The 11,545-nt window shown below is 34.3% G+C and overlaps 1 long non-coding RNA gene across 1 annotated transcript in view; it reads left to right on the top strand.

The window, feature by feature from the left end:
- Positions 1 to 641: 641 nt before the first annotated feature.
- Positions 642 to 11,545, top strand: part of LOC141507147 (uncharacterized) — an 866,305-nt gene continuing 855,401 nt past the window's right edge. The window contains exon 1 of the long non-coding RNA XR_012474087.1: positions 642 to 5,207. This is a non-coding gene — a long non-coding RNA (uncharacterized LOC141507147). The remainder of the gene's footprint in view (positions 5,208 to 11,545) is intronic.

The raw sequence follows: 11,545 nt of genomic DNA, 5'->3' as shown, positions 1-11,545 counted from the left end.
GAATTCTTTTATTTATTGGAACTTTATATATAGTACTTTAGTTTTCAGGTTAAGGCATTGCTTTATCTAGCCATTGTGGCTGTGGAGAATAATCATAGAATTTAGAACTATCAGGGATCTTGGAGATAATTTAGTCTTTTTTTTTTAGTTTATTTATTGGAGATAATTTAGTCTTAACCCTTCTTCTCCATCCCTATTTTTTTAAACTGAAAAATTTTGAATACAATTGAGGATAAAGAAGCTGTGCATTTCATTCTAATGTAGTCTAATAAGAATTTTAAAGTACTGTGTGCAAAGGACATTTATTAAATATATTAAAATTAGAATATTTATTAAGACATGGATGTAATTTAGTACAGTGAATAGAGAACTGATCTAGAAGCCAGGAGGAACCAGGTTCAAGTTCTATGACTGAAATATACTAATTCTGTGATTCTGGGGAAGTCACTTATTTTTCATTGTTTCAGGCAACTTTCTAGGACTGTAAGTTACAAAGAAGCATTGGTAGAAACTTGAAACTTCCCTATATCAATAAACTCATATCCAATCCCTACAGTCTCCTTATATGTGAAGCATTGTGCAAGGGCTGCAGTTCTCAAAGTATGGACTAGTGACCTGGGGTGGGGGGGGAGGGTTCCCAAGATCCTTTGCAGGGGGTCTGTAAAGTCAAAATTATTTTCATAATATTACTGAGACATTTTAATTTCTAATATGATAAACATTGATAGATCTTATCCATATTTTTTTAAAAAGCACTCTTTGGTAGATTCCTTAATTTTTAAGAGAAAATGGGTCCTGAGATGAAAAAGTATGAGAGCTGCTACGCTAGAGAATATTAAAAACCAAACCAAAAGTGATCCTTGGTCTCTAGAAACTTAAAATCTACTAGAGCAGCGATTCTAAATCCTTTCTATGTCAGGGATTCTTTTGGCAGCCTACCTCAAGACTCCTCAGAATAATGTTACATTGCCTACATTTGTATAGAAGGAAATGCTAAATTTTAGTTAAGGATAAGTGAAAATAAAGATGTCATTTTCCCCCATCCAAGTGCATGGAACCCTAGGTTAAAAATCCATGCACTTAGAAGGATTCAGCTTATTATATGTATCTGATCATTGGAGGAGGAGGAACAGAGCTTTAACAACTGTTGGAGCTCAAGAATTCCTAGAGGAATTGACACCTTATCTGATCTTGGAGAAAAGCTAGAGGTTCCGAGGGATGAAGATTAATGAATGAGGATAATTGAGGCACAGGCAAAAACCAGATCATAACTATAGAGATGGAAATGAGTAAAGAGGACAGCAAGAAAACTAGGGTGGCTGGCATGGAGAATGTGTTGGAGGTAATAATGTAAAATAGGCCTGGAAATGTAGACAGGAGCCAGATTATGAAGAGTTTTCAGTACATAGCTGAGGAATGTGTATTTTGTCCCCAAAAGCAATAGGGAACCCCCTGAAAGTTTCTTGAACAGGACAGTGATGTGCTCAGACTTAGGCTTTAGGGAGATTGTTTTGGCAGCATTTTGGAGGATGGAATACAAGATATGTCATGAAAATAAAATAGAAAAGAATTGACAAATTATTGATTATGGAGGTTAAAGAATGAGTTAAGAATGTCTCTGAGGTTTCCAACGTACATGACTGCATGGATTCTGGTATCTTGAAAAGAAATAGGAGAATTACAGGGAGGAGTTCTTTTAGGGTGAATATATTTGAGTTGCATATTGAAAGTTTGGCAAACCAATAGGATGTACATGTGGAGTGCAAGCAACAGATATTTGTTTATATAGAAATGGAGCTTAGGAAAGATCAGATCTTTGGATGTAGGAGTCATCTGCATAGAGATGATAATCATAAGAGTATAGAGAAAGGATGTCCCTTGAGGTGGCCTTTCTTGGGAGATGGTTAGGAATTCCTTCCATGAAAACCCAGAAAAGAGGGGATTGTCAATAATGTCAAATGCTACAGTGAATTCAAGAAAGATCAGAAATAAAATTAGACCAATACATTAGATCATATGACTGTTAGTGTCAGAATCAGGATTGGGTCTTGTGACTTATTATAATGGTCTTTATTATTTTGTGGTCCATTCATATAGTGTGATGGAAAGTAATTTAATAACATTATAAATGTACAGGACTACTGTAATTGAAGTTTATTGTCTCACTAGTATCACAACTAATTCAGCCTACCTCATTCTGAGTGTCTTCTCCAGCAAGTCCTGCTAGGACTAAGAAAATACCACTTATTGTGCTTGGCATCCAGTAATGTGCAGATATGGAAAAGCTCTGCATTTTTACTAAGCCAAAACATATTTGTTCTTTTTAAACACAGCTGACTGGCTGCTCTATAGAGAGGTTACAAGTGTTCCTATGTACTGGCATTTTATTTGATTCCTATTAACAAAAATCAGATTTGCTTTTATTATCCTTAGTTGTGTGTCCTTTAAAAAATCATAACCTACAGGTATCTGATATGAATCAGTCTGGCAAATTGTAGGAATCTTATGCCTTTTAAATTGGCATCTTTCTTATTACATTTGTAAAAGTTGCAGAGAAATTGCAGGATATTAGTTGGGAAAAACACACACACATTGCTAAGCAAAGAATGTATTAAGTTGGTGTGATGCATGCTGGGAATTTAGGCATCTGAAATGTAACTTGGAAGGGCCTTAAAATTTCAAATCCTGAAAGCAGAAATAGGGTTTAATTTTATTACTTTTAATGCCTAATGAATCTATATACAGCCACCCCCCCGCCCCCAGTGACCATTCTTTTAAAAAAATTTCAACAGCCATTTTTTAAAAAATCATTTAAAAATAAAAACAACCTTATTTTTTTAAAGACTGGATCTTCCTATTTTATCCAGGTTGGAAGGGCAGTAGCTACTCATGTGTATAGTCCCATTCTGTTTGGCTTGGATGCTCTCACTTGCCCCTTTTCCTGCATGGCCAGTTTGCCTCTCCTTGGGCAAGCTTGTGGCTTCCCACTCCTGAGGATTTATTATATTAATTCCAAATTTCGCATGGATCCCCCAATTGTATTAGCTCACTGCAACTCAGAACTCCTGAACTCAAGAGAGCCTCCAGGCTCAGCCTCCCCAATACCTGGGATTATAGATTTGTGTTATCATGCCTGGCCTGCCTGTGACTCAAATACAAAGGAAAAAAATCCCTAATATACTGCCACACTCCCAATAACTAGTGAAAATTGGTGACTGTTTAGATCCTGAGTCCTTCTCAAAATACTCCCAGGGTGTTCCATATAGTTTATAGCCAAAGGCTGTAAACCCATGTTGTGTTTCAGTCTAAAACATCCATATAAATTGATAAAATACTATTAACCTATAATTAATAGATGTAAAGAACTTTGTAATATTTAGGTGTATCAATTCCATCTTTTACCCAATTAATTGAAAATTAATTTTAAAATAAAGAATAATAATAGAGTAATTTTTTTATTGTATAAAAATGCAATTCATTTTCAAAGTCTAGTATAACAGGGATGTATATAAATGAGACATTTTGCATGTGAAATAGACAGTTTTTGTATTTAAATTTGCTGCCACTTTTTAAGAGTTTTTAAATAGATTTAAAGAGAGCTAACATATTTGTATTTTTATTGTAACTATATGTATTCATATATGTATATATATATTTATATTTAAATTTTCACTTCCCAACCTCCTTTTAGGAAAATTTGACTTCCTCTGTCCATAAAAAACAGATCTTGTTTTTCCAAAGTCACATCTAAATAACTTAAAAGAGTAGTAATCCAAATACAAATCAGTAATAGATGGTGAGCCAAACATTATATAATAATAAATACCCTGAAGGATGGGGAACACAGGTTGACATTGAATCTCTTCTTGGGTGCTTATGGTCCTATAGCTGCCCATTTATCAGTGTAGAGAAATAGGTACCTGTGGGGGTGGGAGAGAGGTTTATACTAACATTATTTTAGTATGTAGAACTGTCAGGAAAAATTGATGGAGGGGATGAACTGAAGAAATACTTTGTTTTGCTTTTATGGAAAATTTATTTAGAAAAATTGATTATATTTATTTTCCCTTCTTGTGAGAAAAAAAGGTGAGGCATTGGGGAAGGCAAAAGAGGTGTGCCTTGGTTGTAGACCTTTATTCTAAATAACCTAGTTTTATTTGGGATTGGCAAATTTCTTTATTTGTGGGATTTATTTCTGTCCATGTAACACTATGTAGTTTCTGTATTGCACCTGTTCAAGCATAAGAACAGAGAATTATTTTAACTGTAGAAAGAAAGAGATGCTTTGATTGAGGACCCAGATCTGGTCTATTTTCTACCTAAAAAATATAATTATATTTTTACTTATACTTTTATTCGTGGTCTTTGTTTACTGAGTAGCATTTTTTCTTTGTTGTTTTGCTTTATATAAGAGAATATGCTATTGTATGAAGAATGTTTCTTATATAGCCTCCTTTAAGAATTCTCTGACTTTAAAATCATTACTGGGCTTTTCTCAAAGCAGATTTGTTGACATTGTCTCACATTTTTTATGCTGTATGATTACAAGTCAAATTGCCTTTGCATTTGCCATTTCTTGCTAATATTAAAAAAATGTATTTATGGTAATTACATGTACTGTATGCCAGGGCTGAAACAATGCCTTCTTCATCATGGAGCATAAATAAATAAAAAAGGTGGAGCTAGCTGCTGTTAAACTGTTTATTTGCAAGCAAGAATGATATAGAGAATATACCTTTTTACTCTGTTAGTCTGGCAGTACTGAACCTGTTGCTGCATCTGACGAGTTGCATTTTGCAAGATAGGGGAAGGAGGGCTGTCTGCTGTCTGGTAGGAGGGCTTTGTCTGCCTGCCTCTCTCTCTCTCTCTCTCTCTCTCTCTCTCTCTCTCTCTCTCTCTCTCTCTCTCTCTCTCCTCTGTTTTTCTCTCTGTCTCTCCTCTCACTCGCTTGCTCTCTCTCTCTCTCTCTCTCTCTCTCTCTCTCTCTCTCTCTCTCTCTCTCTCTCTCTCTCTCTTCCCCCTCCCTCTCTTGCTCTCTCTCCCTTCCCGTCTCTGTGGTTTGTAAGGTAGGTTGCAGTGTGTGTATATACACAACATCAAGAGCAGGAAAATGGACTCATTAGGGAGGCAGGCAGTCATTACCACTCACACTGTACTTCCAGGGAGACACCGATTATGAGAAGAGAAACTCAGTGCTGGGGAACAAGGTAGGCCAGTTAACTTTTCTAAAAAAAAAACACCACATTCTGCTGCCTCCACCCCCAGTCTTTTATTCCCAATCCCCATTTCTTTTATTCTTTCTGTTTTGATTTCCATTTTTTAGATGTAAGTTTGTAAGACCCATTACTGGCTTAAAATTTGGAACATCTATAGAAGGCCTGCTCTTTACTAATGATCTCTTACCCCCCCCCCCATTACTTATTTAAGGGTGTGCCCTTGTGATTCAGTTTAATTACTTTAACAATAATTAGAAACAAACCTTTTTGTTTTTCTCACTATAGTAGCACAAGTAAATCAGTATCTTTCACTCTTTTAAAACAAGCCCCTTCGTATGTTGGCTAGTCTCTTTGCTTTTCTTGTCTGTTTATGCAATTCCATCTGTCCGTCTATCTATCATGTTCTTACTTATTGCTAAGTGGATTTTGTTAGTAATTTGCCAGTGTTTTAGTGTAATGCTGGTGTGGTAATTCTTTGTTTTACATCTAAGTTTAAAGTCCATATTTACATTAAAAACATGAAAACAGGTTGAACCCTTTCTGTTCATAATACCATCAGATAACATTGGTAGTAAGGTAAGGGGGTAGCGACTGAGGGTGGGGTAGAGAGAAAGTGATAATTTCTTATCCTACAGTCTCCCTTGTGATTTTTATTCAGGTAATTTTTACTTAGGAGGGCTGCATTTATTTTTTTAAAGGGACAAGATAATATTTCCTAACTTTTATATTGCAGATGGACTTTTACATTTATAGGGACATCACTGTGGTCAGTCAAAATGAAAACTTTCTAACAGGCAGTTTCTCTCTAGGACAGTCTTCCTTTTAGTGTATAACTGTTTATTTATGCTTGGGGTGGGGGTAATAGGGAACTGGCTGTCTTTTTACAGTCTTGAAGCTATGAAATTTTTCAAGCCATCTTGTGCAACAACTGTAAGTATTCATTAATGTTTTTGGATTCCATAATTTATTATTTTAAACATAGTTTTCAGGTGCTTTTTTCTTCCTCCTCTTTTTACTTTTCCTGGTATTTTTTTTTGCTTTGTTTTGTTGTTTTAGGGGTTTTTTTTGGTGTGGGGAGAGTTATATTTCACAACTGACTGACATTGTTGAAGAGTTTTCGGAGAGCAGTTTTCTTCTCAATTCTAAAGAGTAGTTAAATAGATCCATTTGAAATGGGTCTTTTGGCTGAGTTGGAGATTGGTTTGTTAGAGAGTAAAACTGCTACTTAGTTAATAAAAATTAAGACATATCCATAAATGAACATTAGAGCATCCATGAGCAATTACAGAAAATGGATGCAGATCTGCAGAGATCATCAACAATAACAATCACCTTTTTCATAGTAAATTATTTATTTAATAGCAAGTGGCATACTTATTTTTTTTAATTCCATTAGGCCTCTCTGACAACACAAAGAAGTCCATAAAGCAATATTCTTAACCCACCTGGGACTTGAGAGCAGATTCCCCAACACATTCTTCAGGTTCAACTCTAGTGAATTGTTTATTAAAAATCCATTATTCTGGATTGGCAGTGAACTCTTGCTTCTAAAGGCTCTTTTTTTTTCTTTTTTTCTTTTTTTCCTTTACACTGGGACTTTTAACTTGCTCATCTCACATGAACTGTCTCTTACTTACACTGTCAAGTAAAGACAGTTTGGACCAAAGTAGTAAAACATCCATCAGACAACAGGAATACTGAGCACGCTCAGTTAAGGCCTGCCCTGTCAATTTTTACTTAGGTTGAAGGGAGAACTCTAGTGTCTTCTGAAGGTGTTATATTAATGCATGAAAGACTCGATGCCTTTTCAAACCTCACTCTTGCCATCTTTAGCACATAAACCAAAAATCTGATTAAAACTAATGTTTTAAAAAATGTCTATGCACCTGTCATTTTATTTAATCTTAAGAGAAGGAAATTCAGAAACTACTTTTGTTTTAAAGAAATCTTGCCATATCTTTTGTTACACCTTCTCATCCTCTAAGGGCCCATGAAAATATATGTATTTGTTATACACACATGCATTAAAGAAGTCAAAAATCGATTCCATTTGCTTGGGATAGAACTTTAAAATCATGTTAATTATATATTTATGTATATATATTATATATGTATATAATTATATATTTATGTAAATCTCAGACAACCACAAATTAAGAGGGAGAATTGGGGAATTTTTTTTTTCCATACAGAGTATAGGAAAGTAAATATTGCAGCTATATTATGAGGCAAACTTTCCTTTTTTAGGCTATGGACTTTTTTTTTTGTTAACTGGCATTCCAAACTTACTATTTCTTACATAACAGAAAAAAAAATATTTATTGACCTTTCCTGTTGTATGCTGACACAATCTAAATGCAGCGATACTGGGCAAAACTCAAGACCAGTACACTCTGCTGAATAGGGTTCAGCCAGGAGGACTGGAGAGTGTCAGAGAAATTCATTTACTAGCCTAGCTGGTTCCAATAGTCTCTTCCAGTCGGCACTTCAAATTTGCCTATGCAGATCCTATAGGATCTAGATCTTGGTCAGGGCGCAGTGTTTTGAAGCAGACAGTTATCTCACACACCCACATGAGGAAATGCTCTAAAGCAGTTTTTTCATGCTTTGCCATGCCCTGTAGCTAAAACAATTTTGTACTGAATGATGGGTATGCTTTTTAACTCCTATGCGATGAAAATCAGCCTTGGCTCTTCAAAAAGAACCAAAACTTGGGAATATCAGAATGCATAATTCAAATGCCAAGAAAACACCATTCTAAACCATTTTAGGTGTGTTTTTTTTCCCTTAAGGATGAGAACCACTGTGTTTATATTTGATAAAAAATTTGTAATAATTTCCTAGATTGAATTCATTAGTGTCTTAAATATTGCTGATACTTTTCCCCTCTCTACGTTTTGCTCTATAGGCCCACATTCATCAAAAGAATAACAGCTGCATACTTTTTTTGAAATGTTAACAAGTAAATGGCATTCCTGTTTATTTATCTATTTTTGAATTTTAATGATTAGTTCTTGTGCTAATTAACAAATTCCCGTATTCATAAAAATCTGGCACTTCATAAATATCCAATTGTGTGATTATCTACACATGTTCTGGTTTTCTATAAATATAGAAATTATCAATAGATATGTTCATGAACTTGTTCAAGCTTGAGTTTGTCCCATTGTGCTATTATACAGAAAGCCAGGTTCTGACCCTGAGTAAATGTGTTGCCCTAGGGACTGGCAAGGTACTTTGAAGTCTCATCTCACTAGTATCTTTTGCTAGTGATCCTTTCTGCAAAGAAAGGACTCATTTTGACATTCTTTGAATGTTCTTGTTCTTAGTCTTCATCTTTAATACTAGTTCCTTGGGACTTAAATGGTAGAAGTGGATAATTGTGGAGGACTCCTTAGGAAAGTATTTTTCAGGTCATTATGTTTTCAGTGGAAAATATTCCTTGCCGAATTTCTGCATGAGTAAAATAGAAGCCTAAGCTGTTTCTTAAAATGATTAAAAAAAAAAACCCAAGTGTCTTAGTGAGAAGGGTAAGATAGAATTGAAAAGGAAACTTGAAATTTTTCTTCTTTATAAAGATATAAATTATAGTGGACCCTCTTTAGTACTGATAGGACAGGAAAAGTTGTAGAAATCAGACATTCTTATATAGTAACAGCCCTTCCAATGCTACAGTAACCAGCAGGAGCAATAGGACTTGTGTTTACATGCAAAAAGCTGGTTCTCTTGAACTAGAAATTAGGCATGGAATACAATATCAAGTACTTTTAATAATTGTTCACATTGTTAAAGCCATATGGGGGCATTCTATAGGAATCCTAGGGATTACTTCTAACGCTTGTATATATAATATTCATTGGGCCCAGTTTGATACTTTGCCAAAAACCTTTAGGCAATGTACAGGATTCCTGGCTCTTTAGAATGTTTGAATTTTGTACTTTACCCAGAAGCTCACTTTTTTCATGATTCCTGTCATTACCTAAATCATTCTTGGCATTCTGTAGAATTCTTAAGGATTATATCTCATGCCTAGGTAAAACATATAATCCAAGACCCTTTCAGTGCTTTGCCAAAAACCTCAGTTAATATGTAGAGCCTAGGACATGTGGGAAATGCCTGAATTTCATCCCTTACCTATTACTTTAAATAATGTCTAAGGCATTAATTAACAATGGCATTAAATATTTTTATATAGAACTTTGGCTATATGAGTAATTTTTCAGGATTTCAAAATATATTTATGCAGTAGATTAAAAGTAAGTAACTTGAGGAAGGCATGCTTTCTGTCTGGGGCCTGAATGTCCCAAATGAATGGGTGTCCCCATCTGGGGCCTGCATGTTTCCAAATGGATTAGTACTCCCACATCATTCCAGTATAGTTATGAACTTGTATAAAATATACCAAAAGTTTATTTGAAGTCTCTTTCTTTTGCTGTTAACAAATGCAGGCTGTTGGAATAGGTAAGAAAGAATGACATATGTCATTCAAATAGTAGCTACTCCTGCCAAAGATTGGAACAGGGCTTGTAGATTTCCCATAATACTGAATATATGATGTCCTATTTCAGCACTCAACTGGGAAGAACATATATTTGCTTTGTTTTCGAAAGCTCAACTTAAGGGGCAAGTCTATTGGAACCTTTATAATTCGTTTCAAAGTTAGCAGATAGTGCTTACATTTCCCAAATATCCTGACCTTGAAGCTAAGCAGAAATTTCAGGTTAAGGATGTTTATGGTTCCATTGTTGAAAATGATGCTTCTACCTCAATTTAGGTTCTGTTATAGTGGAGTGTCAAGTGTAAGAATGGCCATAAACTTAAATTTAAAATTTAAATCTCCCATATATTTATGTTACTAATTTCAAAACACTGACCTTCATCTTTGAGAATTTTGCAGAGGATAACAATTTTAGCTTTTCTCCATTTTTGATAGAACGAAATTTATTCTAGAATCAGTTTTGTGGGATTTTTAATGCTTATAATTTTAGTAATCAGAAGGCAAATCCCATTTTAACTGATTTTAAGGATTTTTTGAAAGTTTTTCCATGCAGAGTAAATTATTAATCTTGAATATTATGTTTGGGCTGGGACTTATAAAAATTTGAAGGGTACCTAGTAAGTTGATAATAGAGTGTAGAAAAAAGCAATGATTTTGAATATTATGAGGTAAGATCGAATTTTTGTTGCCTACATTTAAAAGATTAGTTGGTCTTTTAAAGTAATCAAGAACTGTTTCATTTTTGTCCTCATGTATCCATGGCCTTCCTTGCCCCATATCTTTAGAATGAATAAATGTTTGTTGCATTTAATTTAATGGAGATATTTAATTTTCAAATTTGAAGTAGTTTCATTAATTTTAAAAGTCTGAAAAGGATTTTGTTTTTCACTAAATAAACCTGGATATTTGATTGCCTACAATTTACCTTTCCTAAATGTTTTCTTTATCATTGTCATAATTAATTTGTGTTTGTTACTGGCAAATAGCTTTTATTGTATAACCTTTTTTCTAGAACTTAAAACTTGCAAAAAACTAATTCTGGCATACTTTTAGATTGTTCATGTCCTAAATTTAACTTAGCAGAAAAATGTTATATAATTTTTATAATGTGTATATGAATATCTAATAAATTTAAAGCCATGCTTTGTAACAAATACTATTTAGATACCAAGACAATTAAACAGGAAAAAACAAAAACATTCCTTTTGTTCTATTGTTTATATATGCCTTAGACTAATAGAATTGCAGAGGGTTTTCCCATATTGACTTTTACAGAGTTTTACTGTCTCCTTTAGTAGTAGTAGTAGTAGTAGCAGCAGCAGCAGCAGTAGTTGTTATAATAACTGACATCTTAAAAACCCTTTAATAAAGGTTTGCAGTTTATGACTATATACATGATTTCATTTGATCCTTATAATTGTGAGATAAATAATATTTTAGGCATTAATATCTCTAGTTTACAGATGAGAAAACTGAGACTTAGAGGACTGAGAATGACTCAGAGACAGTCCCTAGGTTATATGGGTTCAATATTGAAGCAAAGTGAGAGTTTAGACCATTGAACATATAACAAAAGGAAATATATTTAGGTCTAGCTAAAGATAGTAGGGCTAGGATTGAGCTCACCTCAAGGTGATTTAGCTGCCTGAGCTATCACAATCAAAGGGCCTGGAGCTCTGCATGGACGCTTTGTACTCTGTTGACCAGTGAGTGATGTCAATAGGCTGAACTTTTAGTTCAACTTAAGTTGACTTAAGCCAACCAAAGTTCTCAAGGATGGTCTCAACTCCTTTTGAGGAAAACCTAACCTAACTTGCATGGTGGTAGAGTT

The sequence above is a fragment of the Macrotis lagotis genome, chromosome 1 (assembly GCF_037893015.1).
Source record: "Macrotis lagotis isolate mMagLag1 chromosome 1, bilby.v1.9.chrom.fasta, whole genome shotgun sequence".
NCBI lineage: Eukaryota > Metazoa > Chordata > Mammalia > Peramelemorphia > Peramelidae > Macrotis > Macrotis lagotis.
This window is presented reverse-complemented; position numbering and strand designations above follow the sequence as displayed.